Here is a 24,790-nt window from a genome sequence, read left to right as displayed (position 1 = left end):
TCTGTATACGATTTTTAGCAATTTTTGATGTTCCCTCACTGGGTGATTATGTATACTTTGACGTACATGTGCGCCGTGCAGTCTTCCCACAGATTTGTGTACGTGAAGTTTTCCCAATGGGAGTTTGGGTTAGAAGTCACGTATTCCTGTGTGGGAAGCAGCTACTGTGCAGATCAATGAATGATGAGGAGCGAGTGACAGGACATTCACTAGATTTGTAGTTTGGAGGTTGTGGGAGTCTGGTTGTGCACTGCATGGAGATCTATGGTATAAAATTTTCCGTATTCTTAGGTGATCTAATTTTCATGATCTTGGAGCTTTCCAAGTCCGCAGCTCAGGAACTGGCCGCGGTGTGTGTTTGCTTCGGACGCTTGTTTGGACTTTGTTAATTTATAATGCATCTTGTTAGTGGTGTATTTCCTGAGTTGTGCAATGAGCTGCAGGTTACTGATCACCCAAACGACTCTAAAAGTAGAAGCTGGGATACACCAGATGTGGATATGACACGGAGGAGTGCAAATCTATACACGTGGGGTTTACTGCAGTGTATAGGCGATATTCTATACGTTGCTTCCTTGCACGTGTGCAAGGTAACACTTTATACGAGCTACGTGTCGGCCGGAGACGGAGTCATTAAACGTCCAGCTTCTGTAAGATAATACCCTTATAAAGATAAGGATTGAGGGGCTGTCTCAGAATGACTAGTATAGGCGATAGGTATCTGCTTGGTCTGAGTGCTGGGACCCCCACCAATTACAATTACGAGGGACCTATGTCCTCCGTTTGAAGGTAGGTGGTCGAGCATGCACAGTCTATTGGATTATGCAGGGTTCTAAATCTCCTTAAAGAGACCAGTCCTGGATGGAGACTTACTGGAAGTGCTCCATGGGGAACGAATGTGCAAAAAGGTATTGCCCAAGAAAGAGCATAATCTTGCTAGCGCCACCTATTGGAAGTGGATTTAAGATCCGACTTTCCAACAAGCCTTTGGATGGGAATATAGCCATGGCAGATATCCATCCGTAGACAGCTGTTTCGGGGTGGTTGCCCCTACTTCCAAGGCATTGTAGTGAGCAATCCAGAATTCGACTCCGTCCTGATGAAGGACAAGCAACCTGAAACATACGTCTACTGATGGATAACTGACTTGGTTATATTCCCTTGTCAAATCCCAAGGCTTGTTGGAAAGTCGGATCTTGACATACAGGGAGCCACATCCAATAGGCTCAAAGGTCTCTAGGACCTAAGCGTAGCATTTGACTACGCTTAGGTCCTAGAGACCTTTGAACCTTACAATATATTAAATATAGCGTCGCAAATATATGTTTGTTGGTTGAAACATCCAATAGGTGGCATTGGTGAGATGGCTTCTTTAGCGATACCTCTTTGCATATTCATTTCCCATGGAATATTGCCATTAAGTCTCCATACCATGGAGTACTTCCAGTAAGTCTCCATACAGGACTGGTCTCTGTAAGTAGATTCAACCCCCGTGCCTAAGCTGCTTCCAAGGTATCGCACTGAGCCAGCCAAAATCCTACTCTGTACTAATGAGGGGCAGGCACTCCAAAACAGCTGTTTATGGATGGATATCTGGCCTGGCTATATTCCCTAGTCAAATCCCAAGGCTTGCTGGAAAGTCTCTTTCTTGGGATATACCTGCTGAAAATAGCTGAATACAGCCCTAAGCTGTCTCCAATAGCCCCATGGAGAAACAGTGGGAGTGCTCCTCTCAAAGAGAGGACACCTGCTAAGGCACACAATGAGACATGTATCACCTATGCCAGGACAACCCCTCATTTCTGATTGCGGGCCAATATGTGATGCATACAGCACAATCATCGATCTATGAACCATCTCGACAAGTCATAGGCACAGAGAAAGTCCATGTGACACGCAATGAAAGGATAACAGATGATTAAATGCAGACATGGGAAGCCCTGCTGCTCTAATAATTGGATAGGGGGGCTCAAAGGGGGTCATTAAGTTGGTGCAAATGCATTGTCTCGCTTATTATTAAAGCGACTGGCCAGTCAGGAGCTCAGAAATTATTTGTTCGTCGCTACCTACAGGGAATGAATACCTGCTATGCATTTTCCTCAGCCTGGTGGCTGATCTGTGACTACAGTTTAGTTACAGTGTCTACAGGGTGTTTGAGGTAGTTTGAGACACGCCCCCTGTCTCATCATTGGTTCAGGCTACTGCTCTGTCCCTCCCCCTGCAGCTCTGATTGGTTGATGTGTATAATCACAGATCTATCATAGACTCAGCAGGAAGTCAGTGCATGGAGGGCTGATTTGTATTACACCAAGGGCAAAATGATCATAAAATACAAGTCACTAAACCTCCAGTGAGAAGATGATGAGATAATTACTGAGGCAAATAAGCATTGGTATGGAGAATCGCATGTATTTATTGGTTTACTTGCCCACTAGGGGCGCTCTTCTATTTCTATATTTGCTCTGAAAATGTACCTATTTTTCATTTTAAACATATTTGAAATAGTTTTTGGCGATATTTTGTTTTTAATTTTCCAAGTCACCATATTGTAAAAATCCTGAAATCCTGCCGTTTTCACACTGACCACTCAACCTCAGTTCTGTAGAGATCATTTATCAGCAGTCATTTCATTATTACCACAGGCAGGATGACAATGACAGATAACACACACACACATATAGGTAACACAGGATTAGTCATTCACAATAGATGATGCCACAGCTCACCTCCTCCTCCTCCCTGCACAATGACCTCTGCACAGCATGCCCACAACACTCCCAGGGAATAATCTCTAGACTACAGGTTCCTATGGTTGCTGGAAAGTATCTCTCGGGCATGTTAACAGCATCTCAGGCAAGATGGCCGCCCCCATAAACATGCAGAAAATAGAATAAAAAGTACAATAGAAAGTAGATTTTTAATTAGTTGTAAAAAAAATCTAAGTGATACATTGCCTTTAAGTGACCTGCAGATACTGTAATACAGCTGACTTCACCATTCTTAGGGCGCTACTTCGGGATATCGAAGTCTTGGGAAAACGAGTAGTGAAAATGGGAAATGAGGAGTCGTCTGAAAAAAAAAATCAGCATAAAATTGTGCAGATTTGATGTGAAAAGCAAATTTTTACAGGAAACTCACTGTGCATCTCAACAACGTGAACTCCAGTGTAATAAAAGCATAATGTGAGTTTGGCTAATGGTTCAGGATATTTTTTCAGTGAAATTGTAATTCCACACCAAATAACTAGCCCTAATGTGTGCTCAGCATGTAATAGGCCAGCGGGGGAAAAAATACATTTACTACCGGAAAAATCTGCGGAATTAGCGGCTTTCTAGATAGAACTGTGCAGCGGGTAATAAGATTCCTTTAATCCGGCATCCAATAATCTAGACAATCAGACAGTCTGCACTTGTAGCGCGCAATTGTAAATTCAAAATAATCCGGGATCTAAATAGAATCAGGAAGCCAGAGACAATCCATTATCAAGCTCTCCCATTAAAAGAACTCTCCCCACTGGGTCCTGCATTAGGTATAACACAGCGGCCCACGTTTAGTAATGTGAGTGCACCCAGATTTTGGCACAAATTGCTCCAAACAGTGGCTCGATTTGGTACATCTAGGTTTAGGGAACGTTTCTGCGCCTAGTCTGAAAAAGGGGCACGGCATAACTGAAGGGCATGGCGGTACAGTGAGGGGGCGTGGCCTAAGAGGCCTCATCTTGTGCCGTAAAATTCTGTCTCTAATTAAGCCAAACAGTTAATTGTTAGACAAAATGTGTCTCTCCATGAACCGTATTTATCGCCCACCCTGAGCCCCTGTGATAAATCCGGTGCATGTCTAAGACAGGTGGTCTAAGCTTACGCCATCTACAGGTCAGTTTCGCTTAGACTGTTCCTTTATTCTGGATTAATAGGTTCAGTACCCCATATCTGTACAGTTATATACTTTTATTTACTCTAAATATATTTACTCCACATTGTGTCAGTCACTGCACTCATGCCTCTGCCTTGTGTCAGTCACTGCACTCATGCCTCTGCCTTGTGTCAGTCACTGCCCTGATGCCTCTGCCTTGTGTCAGTCACTGCACTCATGCCTCTGCCTTGTGTCAGTCACTGCACTCATGCCTCTGCCTTGTGTCAGTCACTGCACTCATGCCTCTGCCTTGTGTCAGTCACTGCACTCATGCCTCTGCCTTGTGTCAGTCACTGCACTCATGCCTCTGCCTTGTGTCAGTCACTGCACTCATGCCTCTGCCTTGTGTCAGTCACTGCACTCATGCCTCTGCCTTGTGTCAGTCACTGCACTCATGCCTCTGCCTTGTGTCAGTCACTGCACTCATGCCTCTGCCTTGTGTCAGTCACTGCACTCATGCCTCTGCCTTGTGTCAGTCACTGCACTCATGCCTCTGCCTTGTGTCAGTCACTGCACTCATGCCTCTGCCTTGTGTCAGTCACTGCACTGATGCCTCTGCCTTGTGTCAGTCACTGCACTGATGCCTCTGCCTTGTGTCACTCACTGCACTGATGCCTCTGCCTTGTGTCACTCACTGCACTGATGCCTCTGCCTTGTGTCAGTCACTGCACTGATGTCTCTGCCTTGTGTCACTCACTGCACTGATGTCTCTGCCTTGTGTCAGTCACTGCACTCATGCCTCTGCCTTGTGTCAGTCACTGCACTGATGTCTCTGCCTTGTGTCACTCACTGCACTGATGTCTCTGCCTTGTGTCAGTCACTGCACTGATGCCTCTGCCTTGTGTCAGTCACTGCACTGATGTCTCTGCCTTGTGTCAGTCACTGCACTGATGTCTCTGCCTTGTGTCAGTCACTGCACTCATGCCTCTGCCTTGTGTCAGTCACTGCACTCATGCCTCTGCCTTGTGTCAGTCACTGCACTCATGCCTTTGCTCTGTGTCAGTCACTGCACTGATGTCTCTGCCTTGTGTCAGTCACTGCACTGATGTCTCTGCCTTGTGTCAGTCACTGCACTCATGCCTCTGCCTTGTGTCAGTCACTGCACTCATGCCTCTGCCTTGTGTCAGTCACTGCACTCATGCCTTTGCTCTGTGTCAGTCACTGCACTGATGCCTCTGCTCTGTGTCAGTCACTGCACTGATGCCTCTGCCCTCTGACGCTCACTGCACTGGTTGCTCATCCACTATAGAATACAATTTAAACTTCTCATTATCACCCACAAAACTCTCCACAGTCCTGCACCCTCCTACATCTCCTCCATCGACCGACCTACCCATGCTCTCCATTCTGCCCATGATCTAAGACTAATATCCTCCATAAACCAAACTTCCCACTCTCATCTTCAAGACTTCTCTCGAGCTGCACCAGTTCTCCGGAATGCACTACCCCAGATAATCAGGTTAATTCACACAGTTCTAAGCAGGCCCAAAAATTACTTTTCTCTAGACAGACCTGTCACATTCTCTAATGCTGGACTTATAGGCTCTGACCAGCAGCCAATTATCAGGGAAGGAAGCGTTCCTTCACAACAATGGGCTGCTCGTTCAGTGGAGGTGAAGCACTGTATTTACATGCAGCGATCACCTCCACGGTATAAAACGAGCGATGGCTACTACTATTACTTGTCCTCATACAGCTGCATTGTTTCTGGGCAGCAGAGCACTGTTTAGATAGCATGATCTGCTGCCCAGAAATGATAGATTTAGGTGCCCGCATGAATGATTGTATCACCCAATGAACAGGCGTTGCTCCCGTTCATCGGGTGATCTGTGGCATCTTTAAATGGGCCGATTATGGGGAACGAGCGTGCGTAGGAACGTTCATGTCAGATAAGTGCTGGTCCCACCTCTGGGACCCAATCCTATCACCAGAATGGGGCAACCAGAGCAGCCACGCATGCACGCCACCCTCTGTTCATCTCTATGGGAGTCCCGAAAATAGCCAAGCGTTGTCTCTTTCCAGCAGTCCTATAGCATTTAAAGACGAAGTGGTCACGCTTGCGTGGTCCGCTCTCCATTCACCGCTATGGAACTTCCTAAAACAACAAGTGCGCCCCCTAATTTAAGAATTCCCATAGACATGGAGAACACGCCATGCATGCAAGGTGTATATTTTTATAAAATATTAGTAATATTGTATGATTCACCAGTAATCCAGTACATTAATCCGACACTCATCAGGTCCCATTAATACTGGACTGTAAAACTTTATTTTTTTCCGTTTTTTGCCATGTATTGGAAATGATGTTAATATTCTGCTAATGCCCCTATCTATTGAAAACATTTTTCATAAAATTTCTACATTTTTCCAGGAACGTGTAGTGATAAGGATGTGTGGATATACACAGGGCTATAAACGTGCTCGCCGCATGCAGCGCTATGTTCCAGGGTACTGGTAGACTTAGCTTCTGATTATGGTTTCTTCAATCTTACGCGTGTTGCTTGCTCAGCATGAATTCTATATAACGTAAGTGCCGGACAATTTTCTCACCGTGGTGGCCAAGAGCCCAATTCTCTACAAGAGCCTGGAAAAGTGTTAGCCATTTATGATGTGCCAGATGGAAATCAAAAATCCCCGGGGTGAAACCCAAGGACCCCCCCAAAAAAACCAATTTTCAAATAATTTTCAGGAATACTAGGCTGTACAGATGTATCTGCGGAGGTGGAAATGAGCTCTGTGATCTTACAGCACGGAGAGATCTTCCTGGAGTCAAATCTGCCCAAGGGCAGGGTCTAGACCAGGGGACCTGGCACTCACGCTGTTGTGAAAGTACAAATCCCGTATGCTCTATTCGCTTCTATGAGTCTTCCAGGAACCGCCGACCAACTGTGCATGCTGGGAGTTGTTGTCTTAAATGGAGTCTGTATTTTCTTGCTTGTGTGGATTTCCATAAGGGGTGATGAAGCTGCGATAGCACTTTTACTTTGTTTGTGTTTGCATCATGGTATGATATAGTTCATGCTTTTTGGCATATTCTAGAATTTGTGTCATCAATGTATTTTTATTGTCATGGTGTTTTTTTTTTAACACATCTTGCACTAGGCATTTTGCTATCACTCGCACTTTATCAACCTCACATACTGGTTTTCACCTTTTTTGCAGTTATCAATTGATGCTCCTTATGAATTCTGTGTATTTTAAGTGTTTTTTATGTGTTCTTTTTTTGTCTATGTGTGCTATGGTTTGTTCGTACACATAGTTTTTTCGCCCACGGGAAGCACCCAGGGCCAGTGGCATGCCTTCAGTGCAGATGGACCATGCAACTGCTATGGAGCCCGAGAGGAAGGGGACTGAGCAGTGAACTTCTTTCTCTTCACCATGTAAAAATGCTGCATTTTCATACAGCTGCCACTAGAGGGAGCGCAATGGAAAGAGGTTATTTCAGCTTCAAGTAAATTGTAACTGCATAAATTCCTGTGCACTCAGCTCCCCCTAGTGGTGGCTGCTGGCAGACAGCTTTATAATAGAAGGGAAGCAGTAGATTTATCAATGTACAGTATTATGCTTTGTGTCTGGTGTAAATACAATACGGTGGTCAGAGTGAGCGCCATATTTATTAAGCACTTGTTCCACTTTTTCCAACATAGAAGACAGATAAAGTGGGTGAGGTGGATGGAAGCTTTTTTAATTACAATTTTTTTTTATTAAAATTTCCTCCGCTTAAAAAAAAAGACATACATTTGTCACTTTGGGGTCCATGCTAAGTTTTTACTAAGGCATTTAGATACACTTGTGGTGCCCACTATCGCAATAGTTCCTTTGAAATTGGTTTATGTGTTTAAGATAGTGATTGTGAGCACAGCACCGTAGAATATGTTGGCGCTGTAAGTTAAAGAGAATCAATAATATATGTCAATTATATGCCATCCTCAGAATAGGTCATCATTATCAGATTGGTGGGGGTCCGACATCTGGAACCCCCATCGATAAGCTGTTTTAGGCAGCCTCCGACCCTGGACACTATACAGTAGATGGAACCAGAAGCAGACAGCTCATTATGCTCTATAGTGGCCATACTGGGGTACTGCAGCTCAGTTCCCATTCAAGTTAATACAGCAGGAGCTGAGCTGCAGTATGCCAATACCGGAAACTTCCCTGTATAGTTTCTGGCCCCATCAGCTCAAAGTTGGATCTTCAGGGATCTGATATTGATGATCTATCCCGAGGACAGGTAATCAATATCTAAGTCCCGACCCCTTTATTAGGTTTTCACATAATTGTGGTCATGGTTCTAGATAGGGAGAATTCGTTTTAAGGGAAATTTTTTGCTTTGCTAGTGTTACCATAGTTATGAAATGGTGTACATATTTAAACATAACCTTTTTGTCTAGAAATGTTACCCCAGTTTTTGCATGCTACCCCCCGACTAGAGTGAGATTGCACCATTTTTTGCATTTTTTTACTAGGATATACTGAACCTAGCTAACCACAACCACCTTTCCGAAGTGCCGAGAATGAGATAAAATCACAAAAAGTTAAAACTTTTTGAGCAAAAGTGGCGTATGCCAAAATTTGCTCCTTTTTTCCACCAGATGGAATAATAAATGACTGTAACAGTATGAAAAGCTGCAACAAATGCTGCATGTAAATCCACTTTGTTCTTAGCTGGTTGTGGCGCTGTGTGTTCTAATTGTTGGGGGATTGTGGTGAAATGACCTTTAATTCTGCACAAACAAAGCGGAGATGTCATGGTTTTCGTTGTGCTTATTATCGGTGTGGTTTTCCTGCAGCGGATTACTTTTTATGAAGTTAGAACTATGTAGATTGGTCACTGACACTAATGTGTAAAGACACAAGAGGAACTCCTTCTGCTAGTTTTCTGGCATCGAAAAGATCACACATTTTAGAGCTAGACCCTATTGTGTAAAAATGTGCAGGTTTTGGGGTTTTTTGGCCACTTTGTGGGCAGTGGGCTAGGTCAAAGCCTGGCACATGCATTATAATTTGCACCAGAAAACTGAAGCAACTCAAACCTGAAATCTATTCCAGCTGCTAATTCCTAATTGTGACGCATCTGTAACTCAGATTAAGACCACCGCATAAAATGCGGATCTTAATAAATTCCCCTCATCCCCAGAATACAGCCGGATGTTCAAGCATTCATTAATTTACCAACTCCATAGACATAATAGTAAGTTATTCTACCATCCCTATGGATAAGACTTAAAGTGACTGTTCAGTCAAGAGCTGAAAATGATATGTAAGTCAGTACCTATAGGCAATACTTACCTGCTATTTATTTTCCTCAGATCTTGCTGCTTGGCTATCTTTTAGCTCATTTCCATTAAGACAGAGTTTTGATCTGTGACTACAGTTTAGCTACAGTGTCTACAGGGAGACTGAGGTAGTCTGAGACACACCCCCTGCCTCATCATTGGTTCAGGCTGCTGCTCTCTATCCTTCCCCCAGCAGCCCTGCCTCCACTGATTGGCTGCTGTGTATAAACACAAGTCTTTCACAGGCTCAGCAGGAAGTAAATAAGACTTAGTAAGGGAGAACCTGGAAGGTCATATTAATAGGAGGAAAGCCTTTAGTGCTGCGTCCACTATATCTACTAGCAATGGAGGACTGAAAGGAAGGTGGTATTGGCAGTGGACATCCCTGCAGGGAAAATGTATAAATGCTCTATCACGGTATCAAGAGTCTAATCTATCGGGTTATAAGACTGGTCTCTGCAATCTGAGGGGTTCATTGACTTAATGGACACTGGGATGGACCAAGGGATGGCCAGTTTGACCTAGACTGTGATACAGTAATGGGCCCCAAAAGTCTAAATTCATACGACAGTGGAAAAAAAAAATTGCTTCAGTGTGTGCATCCATTTTCTGTCCGTCTATCCGCTTTTGACGGCCATTTTGTATCCGTTTTTAAAAGCCCTTAAAATTGACCAGTAAAATGGATGAATTTTATTGGCTTTTTTTTTAACATACCAACCCCTGTGGTGCCCTCAGTATATATAATGCCCCTTTAGTGCCCCTCAGTATAAATAATGCCCCTCTTAGTGCCCCCCAGTATACATAATTGCTCCCCATTGTGCCCCCAGTAAATATAATGCACTACTATCAAGACCCCCTTCCCCCACCCCAGACACTTAAAAAAAAAACACCTCATCCACTTGCACGAGAGGGAACACTTAAACCACACTGGAACCACCAGGACCTGTCGCTCCCAGCGTTGTGACGTCAAATCATGTTACGTCAGGACACTGTGGACATCAGGTCCTGCTGTCCCCAGTGTGGTTTAGGTGTTCAATGCCCCTTTTTTTTACATAGTGGAAAAAGCCACAGAAAATTGCAAGTTAACAAATATTTCCATATTTGAAGGGGTATGTCTTTAACGAGAAGCTTTGGGAGTCCCAAAGGTTTGAATAGAGTGGTGGTGTGCATTCTGGACCATTGCTCCATTCAAACAGGACACAAGGACAGTAGATAGGGGATAACTGTTAAGGGTATATTAGATGGGTAGATTTTCTGCCCGATAATCGCTAACGAGCGTTCGTAGTAACGCTTGTTAGCGATTATCTGGCAGTGTAATACTGCCTCCAATTGCCCGATGAATCAGTCAATTTATCGGGCAATTCCGATCTTTCAGCATGCTGAAAGATCTGGCTTTGCTGGAGGCAGATCGTGCTCTGTAATCCTGATCTGCCGCTGGATGAGCATGGTGATGAGCAATGGCATAACGATCACTCCTCCCCATGTTGCGGAGGACATCGCTGCATGTAATAGCAGTGGTCTCCTTTGCTAGCTATCTGGCGACTGCCGGGAGGGAACACTTTCCTCCCGACAATCACTTGCAGCATCGGGGTGTCTAATACACCCTTTAGATCAGTGGGGGTCAGAGCTGGATTCTCCTAGAGGCTCATTTATATAAGCCACAACCCACAGCACACACAGAGAAAAGGAGAATCTTGCTCTTCTATATCTGTAGCGCACCCCTTAGGAGCAGCATTATACAGAAGAACCATGCAGTGTGCTTGTGAATCCATCACAAGGGATGAGATACAAAACTTACTAGAGTCAGCAGTAGCGTCTGTCGGCCTCTGTCTTCCACCATCAGTTCACCTCTCCTCCTCACTCCTGCTCATTCCAAATACTTTTATGGGCAGTAGCTATAACCTGATTGCTGAAGGAGCTGATAAGTGGTAGGCAATTAAGAGTGCCGTATTTGTGTGAGGGGAGGCGGGGCGTTCACTATTTAAACCTGGCCCTCCTCCCCCCACTTGTCGGTTCGAACGATTTCGAATCGGCTTGTGGGTTGGTGCCAGAGAAGGGCATGCGTCACTGGAGGATCGGGGGATCGGCTGCGTCGAGCTCGTCGCTACGGTGATTAGGTAGGCAGGGTGGCTTGCACACCCGTCTCGCTATGTATAACATGTGGGGCTGCCGAGCGTGCCGCCGGTCCCCAGCTGCGCTGGAGACTGCCCGCACTCCCGATCGCTTCCGGCACCCCGAGACAGGCACCCCGATCCGCTCCAGGCCCTGCGCTAAGCACCCCCGCTCCCACATGCAGCGTACCCCAGGCAGGCACCCCTCACCTGTGGCTCAGCAGCGACGGGTCACGACGTCCGCTCGCATACCCTGAGCATCGGTCACGCCGGCCGTCGGCTCCACGACGCAGCGTTATATATCACTCACTCCCGTATCAGAACGTTCCGCCGTAGAGGAAAACGCCGTCCGCTCACACAGGGGTCTATTCATTAGCTGCAATCAGTAAGCGGAGGTCCAGCTGCAGGATCAGGGGACGGAAGCCGAAACCTATAGGCGATTAATACGCCGCGGCTTTCCCTGTACAAATAGTCGATAGCGGTGGGCACGGGATGCAATGTTCCACATGGCGGAGCGCAAATCCCTCGCAGCCGATCCTGATGCACGTTCTCCTGGTAATTACAATTAGCGAGGCTGTGAAGGTGGACATGCTTATTCATGTCTAGGAATCCGCTGCAGAATAAACTCGTCTACTTTACTGCGCCAAACTCAGGCAAGACGAGATAAGCAGATACTCAGACATGTGCACTGTATAACAAGTTATGATTTCAATGGTTAATTCTAACCTAGAAGGGAATCACTGGCTTGCTGCGCTCCAGCAGGTCCTGGCTTGAGAGAGGGCGGGGGATGGTCGACACCTACAGGCCCATACTGGTACTGCAGTCTTGGTGCAGGGCTCCTCTGCTCAGGCACAGTGGCTAGGTACTAAGGCAGGAGTAAAAAATATATATATATATTTAAAAAAAAAAAATTTGGAATATGTTCAAGGATCAAATATAAAGAGGGCTTCAAGGAGGGGGGCTGGCCAAGTCACTTTGCGCACGCAGCCGGGCCGCCCATAAGCCCATACGGTCAGTCAGGGGGTTGGTTCGGGCGCAGTCACAATAATCCGGTGGTTAGCTAGGGAGCGGTGGCATGAGTGAAGTGTCGCCCAGCTGGCGTGCGCTCACTCACACGTCTGTCCTTGGTTATTCAGGTTCACAGGTGGTGGGCTAACTTACGATACTGTGGGGTTCGTGGCTGTCATGGCCGCCAGGTGAGTCAGGGGTGGTGCATGCGGGGGCCAACCCCCTCTTTTCTCCTGCATAGGCTTGGGGGACAGGGGATGGTGGTCTATTATGTCCAGGCCTCTGGCGCATCTCTTACAGGGTGGCGCCTACAGTCGTGGCCTTTGGTGGGGGGGAAAAGAAAAAAAAAAAAGAAAAAATTATAATAATGGTATAGATAGGAATGTTGCTTTGCCAGGTCTGTCACGACTACAGACTTCTTATAAAGCCCTGCCACGACTGCAGGCATCAGTCTGTCACGACTACAGACCCGCTCTAAAGCCCTGCCACGACTGCAGGCAACAGTCTGTCACGACTACAGACCCGTTATAAAGTCCTGCCACGACTGCAGGCATCAGTCTGTCACGACTACAGACCCGTTATAAAGTCCTGCCACGACTGCAGGCATCAGTCTGTCACGACTACAGACCCGTTATAAAGCCCTGCCACGACTGCAGGCATCAGTCTGTCACGACTACAGACTCGTTATAAAGTCCTGCCACGACTGCAGGCATCAGTCTGTCACGACTACAGACCCGCTCTAAAGCCCTGCCACGACTGCAGGCACAAATCCGTTACGACTGCAGACTCATTATTAAGACCGGCCACGACTGCAGGCATTAGTCTCATGTCAACAGACTCATGAGGTAATACTACCACGTCTACAGGCGATGGTCCGTTACCGCTACTCTCGATGTAGGGTCCCCTCACGACTATAGGGGCTAGTCGGTCACATCCACAGACTCGGTCGCACTCCCGTTAACTACAGGCACTGGGTGGGCATCTACGGGTAGTTGCGTCACGACTACGCACGTGGGTCAGCCACGGCCTGGGAGGTCAGCCTTCACGGTCACAGGTAGGTCCAGTTAGGCTTCAGTCTCCCAGCGGGTTCCAGTCACAATAACCAGCCCCTAGGTGAGGGGGGGCACTCCCGCACCGGCGCACAATGCCAGAGAGCTGTGCGGCTCCTCACGCGGCACACGGTTCAAACCAGCGGGGGCCGGGGCCCACGGTAAAGGAAGGGCTCCCTCTGATCCGGTGCACATTGCCAGGGAGTGGCGCTGCTCCCCACGCGGTACGAGTGTCCAGCTGGCGGTGGGTTGGCCCTCCCGCACTGGTGCATTCTGCCAGGGAGCAGCGTGAGCTCCCCACGCGGCTGGGGGGTAAGGCTCCTCATCTTCAATAAAGTCTGGCACGGGCCGCCGTGCCGTTAGGTAGGCAGGGATCAGGGGAAGGAGTACTAGGCTCGGTCAGGGGGAGCAGATCATAGGCGGTGGCTGGCTTCCTGCTGCCGGCCGTACATTAGGTTCCAAGGGGGTTATTTAGGCACAAGATGTTAGTTAGTCCGTGCAGGTGATCTGCGTTATACCATGCTCTTCATGCTTGTACTCAGAGCTGTGCCCATACGGGAGCTGCTTAAGTGGTTGATAGTGAAAAAAAAAAAAAAAAAGTATGTGTATATATATATAAAAAAAATAAAAATAAAAAAATAATATATACATTTTTGAGTCTCTCACGCATGGCTTCTCCGTGTTAGTTTTACACATACAGATCTGCCATTAGAGTCTCTCACGCATGGCTTCTCCGTGTGAGTTTTACACATATGACTCCGCCATTAGTCTCTCACGCATGGCTTCTCCGTTTTAGGTTTACACATATGACTCCGCCATTAGTCTCTCACGCATGGCTTCTCCGTTTTAGGTTTACACATATGACTCCACCATTAGTCTCTCACGCATGGCTGCTCCGTTTTAGGTTTACACATATGACTCCGCCATTAGAGTCTCTCACGCATGGCTTCTCCGTTTTAGGTTACACATTTGACTCCGCCATCTGAGTCTCTCATGCATGACTTCTCCGTTTAGGTTCACACATATGTCTCCGCCATTAGAGTCTCACGCATGGCTGCTCCGTTTTAGGTTACACATATGACTCCGCCATTAGAGTCTCTCACGCATGGCTTCTCCGTTTTAGGTTTACACATAGGACTCCGCCATTAGAGTCTCTCACGCATGGCTGCTCCGTTTTAGGTTTACACATATGACTCCGCCATTAGAGTCTCTCACGCATGGCTTCTCCGTTTTAGGTTACACATTTGACTCCGCCATCTGAGTCTCTCATGCATGACTTCTCCGTTTAGGTTCACACATATGTCTCCGCCATTAGAGTCTCACGCATGGCTGCTCCGTTTTAGGTTACACATATGACTCCGCCATTAGAGTCTCTCACGCATGGCTTCTCCGTTTAGGTTCACACATATGTCTCCGCCATTAGAGTCTCTCACACATGGCTTCCCCGTTTTAGGTTTACACATAGGACTCCGCCATTAGAGTCTCTCACGCATGGCTTCTCCGTTTTAGGTTTACACATAGGACTCCGCCATTAGAGTCTCTCACGCATGGCTTCTCCGTTTTAGGTTACACATATGACTCCGCCATTAGAGTCTCTCACGCATGGCTTCTCCGTTTTAGGTTACACATATGACTCCGCCATTAGAGTCTCTCACGCATTTCTTCTCCGTTTTAGGTTACACATATGACTCCGCCATTAGAGCCTCTCACGTATGGTTTCTCCGTTTTAGGTTACACATATGACTCCGCCATCTGAGTCTCTCACGCATGGCTTCTCCGTTTTAGTTTTACACATATGACTCCGCCATTAGAGTCCCTCACGCAGAGCTTCTCCGTTTTAGTTTTACACATATGACTCCGCCATTAGAGTCTCTCACGCATGGCTTCTCCGTTTTAGGTTTACACATATGACTCCGCCATTAGAGTCTCTCACGCATGGCTTCTCCGTTTTAGGTTTACACATATGACTCCGCCATTAGAGTCTCTCACGCATGGCTTCTCCGTTTTAGTTTTACACATATGACTCCGCCATTAGAGTCTCTCACGCATGGAGATTAAAAAAAAATAAAATAAAAAATTTCCTCACCAGGCCCAGCTGCGCTGGGACTAGTCTCCCATCTCACCATAGCTAAGAGACTGATGGCCAATTCCTTGGCCAGTAATACTCTGAGGGCTTACAAGACAGCTTGGCACCTGTTTCAGAGATATGAGAACACCTACCTGGCCGGGGACCTATCACTCACCTATTGGGCTTTGTCGGGGTTTTTGCCACTCTCAATTAAACCTGTCCTATAGCATTGTTAACTATACATGGCAGGTATTCAGCACCATTGGTGCAGGCTACATCCGGACCTACCGTCACTCTTCTCCGCCCACCCGATCAAAGCGGCGTTGAAGGGTTTGCGCAAGATGTCTGTTGTGAAACGACATGGGCGTCAGCCATTTACCGGTAGCTTGTTCAGGCCGTGACAGGCAAACTGCAGGGGCAAACCGTTCGGGCCGCAGGTTAGCGCTCTGGTAGAAACAGCCTTGTACCTGGCTTTCCATGGATTCCTCAGGTCAGGCGAGCTCATGGGCACCAATACGCTGGCTGGGTGCCTGCGGAAAGGTCAGCTCATCCGGCGCGGGTCCATCTATGTCCTCACCTTGGCCTCGTCCAAGACGTCACGGCCGGGGCAACCAGTGGCGGTCAGATACTTTCCCACGGACAGCAGATGGTGTCCGGTGCAGGCCTTGGAGGCTTGGCTGCGTAGTATTTAGTCCAAGCGGCATGTTCTCCCGTACTCGAACTAGGCAATGCCCGGCTAACCACCGCGGCCTTTCTTACGTACTTTCAGGTTAGTTGACAGGTCCAGGGGTCGGTCCTCGCTGGATCACAGGACATTCCTTCCGCATGGGCGCGGCAGCGGCGGCGTCCATGCATAAGGTGCCAGTACATGTCATCAAACGGTTGGGTCGTCGCAGTTCCGTGTGTTCCATACGTAATATCCCGGATCCTTATACGAAATATCATTGGCTTTCGAGTTTTGGTCTGTAGTTTCTGTTATCAAGTTTTCTAACTCCTATGCATGGTTCTTTTGGCCCCTTTAGGCTACCCTTCGATAAGCAGTTCCGGCATAACTCTGCTGCTTCTAGGTTGGGGGGGTGGAGTATAGGCGTAGGTAGGGGACCCTCTCAGCATGAGCCGATCCGAGCACAAGTGGTAGGCAATTAAGAGTGCCGTATTTGTGTGAGGGGAGGCGGGGCGTTCACTATTTAAACCTGGCCCTCCTCCCCCCACTTGTCGGTTCGAACGATTTCAACCCACCCAGGAGCCCTCCCTTCTTTCAGGTCTCATTATTGGGGTAGCCCCCTTTAGGCTACCCTTCGATAAGCAGTTCCGGCATAACTCTGCTGCTTCTAGGTTGGGGGGGTGGAGTATAGGCGTAGGTAGGGGACCCTCTCAGCATGAGCCGATCCGAGCACAATTTGACTATGAAGACAAATTTTACCTGTGAACGGAGAGAAAATGATCAGTTCCGGGACAGGTGGACAAGTGCCTGTAAGTGGAGAAAGAGGCATCTTTCTTTAAAAAAATATATTACAAGGTTTCTTATATTTTCTTGTATGACTGAATTATGCAAAACTTGTTTAAAACAGTTTTACAGTGAGCGTGCTTGGCAATTTCAGTATCTTCCAATTTTCTGTAGCATGACCCCACATGCTTGCTCTCTCTTGAGAACATGAATCTGGAACCCATTTATCACCCGTCGTAGAGTTCAGACAGCTCAATTGCTATGATGTGCATAATTCAAACCCCATGAAAATGTATAAACTCCCATTCACTTTTATTGAAGTCCAGCAATTTCGGACAGTAAGCTCGGCTGTTTCTGTAACCCTGGTCACATTTCACAGCCTGGATGTGGTGACCAGCTGGACAGAGTGAGACGAGACTGTGGAGATGCGGAGCTGAGAATAACCTCTCAATATCTCCACAAAGATAGGGGTGATGTATTACTAAATTCTCACACCACAAGATCCACAGCCTGAACACAACAAATCTTAAAGGAACACCAAGCCTAAAAATAAATGCTAAAAGTAAACAAGAAATACAGTTGTCCTCAATCAGCAGCACTTTCTGCATGATTCGGACACAAACCGTATTGAAGAAATTCTGCAAACTGATCTGCTCCAACTCCAGCTGAAGACTGACCGAAGGAGTGGGGCTTAGTAAAGGTGGACACATTTTGTCCTACAAAGCTGCTTCAGCCACTTACAGCTTTACAGTTTTACAGCTTCTCACAGAAAAGTGAGGAGGAGGGGGACATGGACGATCTCCTGGAACACATGTATTTCTTGGTTTTACCTATAATAAGAGTCAAAATAGGACCAAGGGAAAGGAGGAAATGAAAGGAGGAAGTGCTGGGATGTTTTTTTTGTACTTTTTTGAGTTTAGCATTCTTTTACGGTCTTGAAAGTATACATCTGCTAAAGGGCTTAGTCCAGGACTGACCCTTTAACCTCCAGAAGTCCTTTTACCAGTGAAGATCACTAGAAGCTCTAACGTTTGGGGCTACCAGTCTACTACTTCTTAGTATAAAAAAAATTCATAAAATTTTATGGTCTGCTTAGAAAAGTGAAGGAACTTGGAATGTAGCTACAATGACTTTTCATCCTTATTGTTGGGATGTTGCTTTTGGCAACAGTGACCCAAATTTGCATGACATGCATTTTGCTTTCCAAGAAAACCGATTCCTTGCAATTTCTTCTTAAGCATAAGTCATTCAGAATTTCAGAATTTCAGAATTCCACATAGATATGGAATGGGATGGGTTGTCCATTGATGTCCTCAAGGACCCATTTGACCCTATTTAATATTCCTACTTGACCTTAGTGGTTCTCTGTAGCTGATTTTCTACCATTGGTTATCAACCTTTACCTTCTTTCAATCATTTGATATAATTGTTAATACTCAAGAGACCAAAGCCATGTTCCCGCTGAAGGAACATCCAAGGTGCAGGTAAAGGACAGGGGGCACTACTTGGGGGATGTTCTTTGTTGGCTTGCCAGTTGGGAACTGTCGCTTCCCACCATAATCCGCTTGGAATGTTTCCTGGATCGTCACTTGTACTGCCCCTCTACAGGTGTCCTGGCCTCATGTTTTGGTTTAAGGAGCTCAAGTTATGGCACGGTCACAGGTCACATCTAACACTGAAAACTCTTGAGCAATTATTTAGTAATTAGGAATGTTTCCTGTGTACTGCTTAGGAGGGTAATGGCTTATGCCATGACCTGATCTTGAGCATTGGAGGCTTTCTATGAGGTAGTTTCTCTTTCTATTTAAAGCCTCCTATCTGGTCGGAGCTGCCTGCGGAGAAATCTGGTTTGAGCTAGCCCTGGAATGCTACCCATGAGGGTGTATTAGAACAAAATTACGTGTGTCAAATCTTCTCTCTAGCCGGATTAAACATAGAAATATGAAAGGATTTAATCAGCCTAATGAATACATCTATTGTTTAAATAACTCCATGGCTGTACCATGTGGTGCACGCAGACCCAGTGCCCAAATCAGATTAAAATACATCCGGTTTAGTTCGCACCTCTCTTCCGTGCTCCGTGTCCCTTAAGGTTTGGTCACAATTGACCAATCTCCAATTTACGTGTGGCCTCCTTGTGACCTACAGATGGCTGGAATGCTAAGCTCGAGATGTTTGGGCTCAGCTTAGGAGCTATACCTTTTACAAGAACATGTTTTTTTTTCATAAATTGGTGGTTACCTTGACTTCAAAAAGTTGCATTAACTTCTCTTCATTCAGTTTTAGAACTGCTAGTTTCAGACTTTTGTCACGTGGATATGTTTTTCCCAGTACTCTATGCTGGATGTGAGATCTGTGTAATTTTACTGACAGGGCCACCTCAACAGTATCATAATATGACATTATATACAGTGACACTGTAGGAAACAGACGGAGCGGCTGCTAAGCCTCGTCTTGACTAGCCTCAGGAGCAGGGGTTGCACAAGAGGCAGAAGTTGTGAAGAAGTTGCTGGTGGAGAGGGCCCATTCAAAAATTTGATGTGGTGCCACCAACTTACGGGAGATGCACAAGCTTCTGATTACGCAAACAAGATAACTATACTCTGTAAAGTAGAGGCTCAATCTTGATGGTTACACTCCTAAAGGCACAGTTGTTGGTTCAATATTTACACCACAAAGTTTGGTGGGTACACTCTTAGGCCTCTTTCACACGAGTGTGACGAATTGGCTCCGGGTGCATTCAGTAAAACTCGCACCATTTTGCAAGCAAGTTCAGTCAGTTTTGTCTGCGATTGCGTTTAGTTGTTCAGTTTTTTCCGCACGGGTGCAATGCGTTTTGATGCGTTTTTCACGCTCGTGATAAAAAACTGAAGGTTTACAAACAACATCTCTTAGGCAACAATCAGTGAAAAACGCATTGCATCTGCACTTGCTTGCGGATGCAATGCGTTTTTTACTGATGCCCCATTCACTTCTATGGGGCCAGGGCTGCGTGAAAAATGCAGAATATAGAACATGCTGCGTTTTTCACGCAATGCAGAACTTATGCGTGAAAAAAAAACGCTCACGTACACAGACCCATTGAAATGAATGGGTCAGGATTCAGTGCGGGTGCTATGCGTTCACGTCACGCATTGCCCCCGCGCGGAAAACTCACTCGTGTAAAAGGGGCCATAAGAGGCTCAACTGGTATTGGCTGCAGTTCTCAAACTTGGATACAGTGTAGGACAGGGCTGGCCAACCTGCGGCTCTAGGCTGATAGCTGTATACAAACTGGGCATGCTAGGAGTTGTAGTTTTGCAAGAGCTGGAGAGCCGCAGGTTGGTGTAGGACAACATGACAGCTCTGTTAGAAGTCTCCATTGTGCCATGGTCTACCCATTTTCAGAATTTCAGCTATAATTGAGATATGCATCTCAGCAAACAAGTCTCAGTCCTTTGGCAGCTTGCGCCTTGACCAGCACACTCTCAATCCAGCAGTCACTGCCTTGTGTGGCAGCTTCCGCTCTGCTTGGCAAACTTCCACTGCCTCCCTGACCTGACTCCTAAAGATTAAGCAGTTTCTTCAGAAATGCACTCATGCGCTCTGTCTATCTGCACCACTTTTATCATTCTCTCACTCGCAACTCAACTCTTCAACCCCCAATGGTGCCAGAATGCCTCGATATATAGTATGTGCTCCTCACTTTATCACGAGTGGTGCAGCTCCACACATCTGTATGTCATCATCTCACATGTCAAGAGCCATCACAGTACCCCCTGCAAATGAATAGCGACCCGGTAAAAAACAAAAGGGGGCAATATCCTGCAATGCAAAACAGTAAGGCCTGCAATAAACAGCATGACACAAACAACAGGCACATAACCCCTTTCTTCCGCAGCGATTTTCTGTTTTTGTTTTTTACTCTCTGCCTTTCCGTAGTCATAATTTTTTTGGGTTTTTTTTCTGTTCACATAGCCGTATGAGAGCTTGTTTTTTTGCTGGACAAGTTCTACTTTCTAATGGCACAATTTACTATTACATATGATGTAGTGGGAAGCTGGAAAAAAATTTCAAATGGGGTGGAATTGGAAAAAAATAACAATTCAATTTTATGGGTTTTGTTTTTACGGTGTTCCCTAAGCTAAATCAGGGCAATTACAGAGATACCAAAGGAATCTAAAAAGAGAGAGAGAGATCAAAGAGTGCGAGAGCGTATCATCATCCCCCGGGAAAGAGTAGAAAAAGAGTACGGTATCTGGAAATGAGATGGGCACAAGAGGCCTTTAGGCAGTTTTTATTGGGCAAGACGTCAGTTTTGGTGATAAACTAAGCTCTGCTGGTGTGGGTCTGGCAGAACAAAGGGAAGGTTATAGGCCAGGTGGATGCCCTCTCACCAGCCTCCCGTGGTTATGCATGTGTTCACCCTCACGGGCTTGAACAAAGGTGGGGGGGTATGTGAGACAGTGACAGATCTCACACAGGTTAGAGCCAAGAAAGGGGTGGATAGTGCAGTCCACACCCCTATTCCACCACAGGTGAGACCAGCTGGAGGTAATCATACTGGTATAAAGCACCTCCCCGGGTGTCGGTAAGGGGGGAGTGTGCAAACAGAGGCCTGGTGAGGCTGGGCAAGGATGAGAGACCACGAGGCTGGGAGATATTCTGACCGTGCGGCAGCCTGGGGATTGGTGGACTATTGGGATGAGAAAGCCACACCTAAAACAGTGTGTGAACTGTGATGTATACTGTAGGTGAGTCAGAAAGACACGTCTTATGTTTTAGTTAGTGCCCAGATGGGCAGGCTTTTATTTTGTACTGTTTATGTTTGTGCTTTTGCCACACTAAAGCACAGTTTGAACATGAAAATCCGTTGTCTGTGAAGATATCTGTGAGCGTGACCCCAGTGAAAGAGAGCTACCCCTCACAATATCTACAGCTACGGAGCTGTGTGAGGGCTCATTTTTGTGGGCCAATTGGTAGTTTTTATTGATACCATTTTGGAGTGTAGGACTTTTTGATCATTTTTTTTATTAAATTAGTTTTGGGGGGGTGAAGTAACCAAAAAACAGCAAATCGTCCATTTTGAGTCTTTCTGTTATGCTGTTCACCATATAGGATAAATACATTTATATTTTAAAAGTTCAATAATTTTGGGACACGTTGATGCTAAACATCTTTGTTTTAAATTGTTTATTTAGCTTTAAAATGGAGAAAACGGGTGATTTGAATAAAAAAAAATATTATTATCTTATCTCTTATATATATAAAAATTTGTTTCTGTCTGTCTAGACATCTGTCTGTCTGGACGTTCTTTATGCTTGACCAAACGACTGGACCGATCTTCACCAAGTTTGGCACACAGGTGCATCAGGTGTCCGGGGAGGTTTTAGACCGAGTCTCAGCTCTCTAGGACGTTCCGTTCCTGAGATATTCTCAAAAAATTATCTGCATTAGCCAATAGAAGCCAGCAAGCCTTTCACTTAAATCCGAACTGCCATTTACACGGTCACATGTCCCTTATTAGCCAATAGAAGCTCGCAGGTCCTACTCCAGGTTGCCATAACAACTGATCACAGGTTTTAGCAGTTCACAGGTCCTTAAATATTCGTTCATATGACGTATGACGGCACAACTACACTGCTACATGCATGGGGGGCAGGGGCCACTATTAAACGGACGGCCGCTGTGGAGTTCACTGTTAAAAGGGGCAGGCACTGTGGAGGTCACTGTTAAAGGGGTGGGTACTGTGGAGGTCACTGTTAAAGGAGCGGCCACTATGAAGGTCACTGTTAAAGGGGCATGCACTGCGGAGGTCACTGTTAAAGGGGCAGGTACTGTGGAAGTCACTGTTTAAAGGGGCGGCCACTGTGAAGATCACTGTTAAAGGGCGACCACTATTAAAGGGGTGGGAACTGTGGAGGTCTCTGTTAATGGGGCGGGCACTGTGGAAGTTACTGTTAAAGGGGCGGGCATTGTGAAGGTCCTTGTTAAAAGGGGAAGACACTGGAGGTCACTTTGAAAATGGGCAGACACTGTGAAGGTTACTGTTAAAGGGGCGGCCACTATGAAGGTCACTGTTAAAGGGGCGGGCACTGTGGAGGTCACTATTAAAAAGAACGGGCACTGTGGAGGTCACTGTTAAAGGGGCGGGCATTGTGGAGGTCACTATTAAAGGGACGGGCACTGTGGAGGTCACTGTTAAAGGGGTGGGCACTATAAAGGTCACTGTTAAAGGAGTAGTCACTGTTAAAGGGGCGGGCACTGTGGAGGTCTCTATTAAAGGGGCGGGCACTGTGGAGGTATCTGTTAAAGGGGCGGCCACTATGAAGGTCGCTGTTAAAGAGGTGGTCAATGTTAAATAGGTGGGCACTGTGAAGGTCACTGTTAAAGGGGCGGGCACTGTAGAGGTCATTGTTAAAGGAGTGGGCACTATTAAAGGGACTGGCAATGTGGAGGTCGCTGTTAAAGGGGCGGGAACTGTGGAGTTCACTGTTAAAGGGGCAGGCACTGTGGAGGTCTCTGTTAAAGGGGTGGTCAATGTTAAAGGGGTGGGCACTGTGGAGGTCAATGTTAAAGGGGTGGGCACTGTGGAGGTCAATGTTAAAGGGGTGGGCACTGTGGAGGTCAATGTTAAAGGGGTGGGCACTGTGAAGGTCAATGTTAAAGGGGCGGGCACTGTGGAGGTCACTGTTAAAGGGGCGGGCACTGTGGAGGTCACTGTTAAAGGGGCGGGCACTGTGGAGATCACTGTTAAAGGGGCGGGTACTGTAGAGGTCACCGTTATGGGGGATACTGTTGATATCTTTTTACGACACATGGAAACATGAAATTAAATAGATTAAATATACCCGTGCAAAACCAGGTTCTTCTGCTACTATATAAATAATTTTTATTTCTTATTTTACTTTTTTTATTTTTTATTTATTATCAGCCCCCCTAGGGGACTTTAACATGTGATCGTCTGATCACTTCTCCCATACACTTCAATGGTGTACCATTGCAGTCTATAGGAGAATCAGTACACAGGCAGGGACTGAGGCTGCCATAGTAACCAAACCGATAGAAAAAATATGTCTATTGTAATTTATTTTGTTAACTTACATTTTTTAAATGAATACTACTAAAGGTTTTTAGCTAGAGAAATTCCTTTCATTAATAACAGTAAGTAGCTCTGTATTAACAATTTAAAAGTAGAGACTGAATACATTTTAAATATACATGGATATCCCCATAAACTGTCAGAATGTTAACAGCATTTGGGGATACCCCCAGGAATGACCCTATATATGGCATTAGCTATATATGGAGTCAGGCAGGGGACTCCTAAACTGCAGGGACTTCCGACCGGATGGATGACTGCTGTGTTAAAGAGAGGATGCGTGTCTGTAAAAAGAGAACATCGGCCCACTGTCTATGAAAGGCAATCGAGCCACAGGGAATCCCGGCAAGGTACACTGACAATCCACCCCTGAATCCCTGTCCATCTCCGCAGATGTGCAGGGTCCTCTAGCGGCCAGAGCACACTGCTGCTCTGTCATTCGAGTCTACAGTAAGGCCTGTATAATGAGTTTCCTATCGCCGTATTGAAGGTTTAATGCAGGGATGCTCAACCTGCAGCCCTCCAGCTGTTGTGAAACTACAACTCCCACCATGCCCTGCTGTAGGCTGATAGCTTTACGCTATCTGGGAATGCTGGGAGTTGTAGTATTGCAACAGCTGGAGGGCCGCAGGTTGAGCATGCCTGGTTTAATGTATTTCCCCGCTACGGCCGAATGAGCAAGGCCACTAGTAATCATTACTGTAAGTAGTGCTGCATGCCAAACTGTATAAAAGAACAAATCCAAACATGGATTTGTTATGGATTGTGCTACAATCAGGACGAATATGAATCTACCATCACTACATTCATCCCTTTACTGATTTCTCCTTCCACAACT

The 24,790-nt window shown here is 46.2% G+C and overlaps 1 protein-coding gene across 2 annotated transcripts in view; it reads left to right on the top strand.

Moving 5' to 3' along the window:
- GCGR (glucagon receptor) overlaps positions 1 to 24,790 on the top strand; it is an 88,995-nt gene that overhangs the window by 450 nt on the left and 63,755 nt on the right. The window lies entirely within an intron of this gene.

Source organism: Bufo bufo, chromosome 6, assembly GCF_905171765.1.
Source record: "Bufo bufo chromosome 6, aBufBuf1.1, whole genome shotgun sequence".
Taxonomy (NCBI): Eukaryota; Metazoa; Chordata; class Amphibia; order Anura; family Bufonidae; genus Bufo; species Bufo bufo.
The sequence above is the reverse complement of the archived record's forward strand: the minus strand, read 5'-3'. Positions and strand labels throughout refer to the sequence as shown.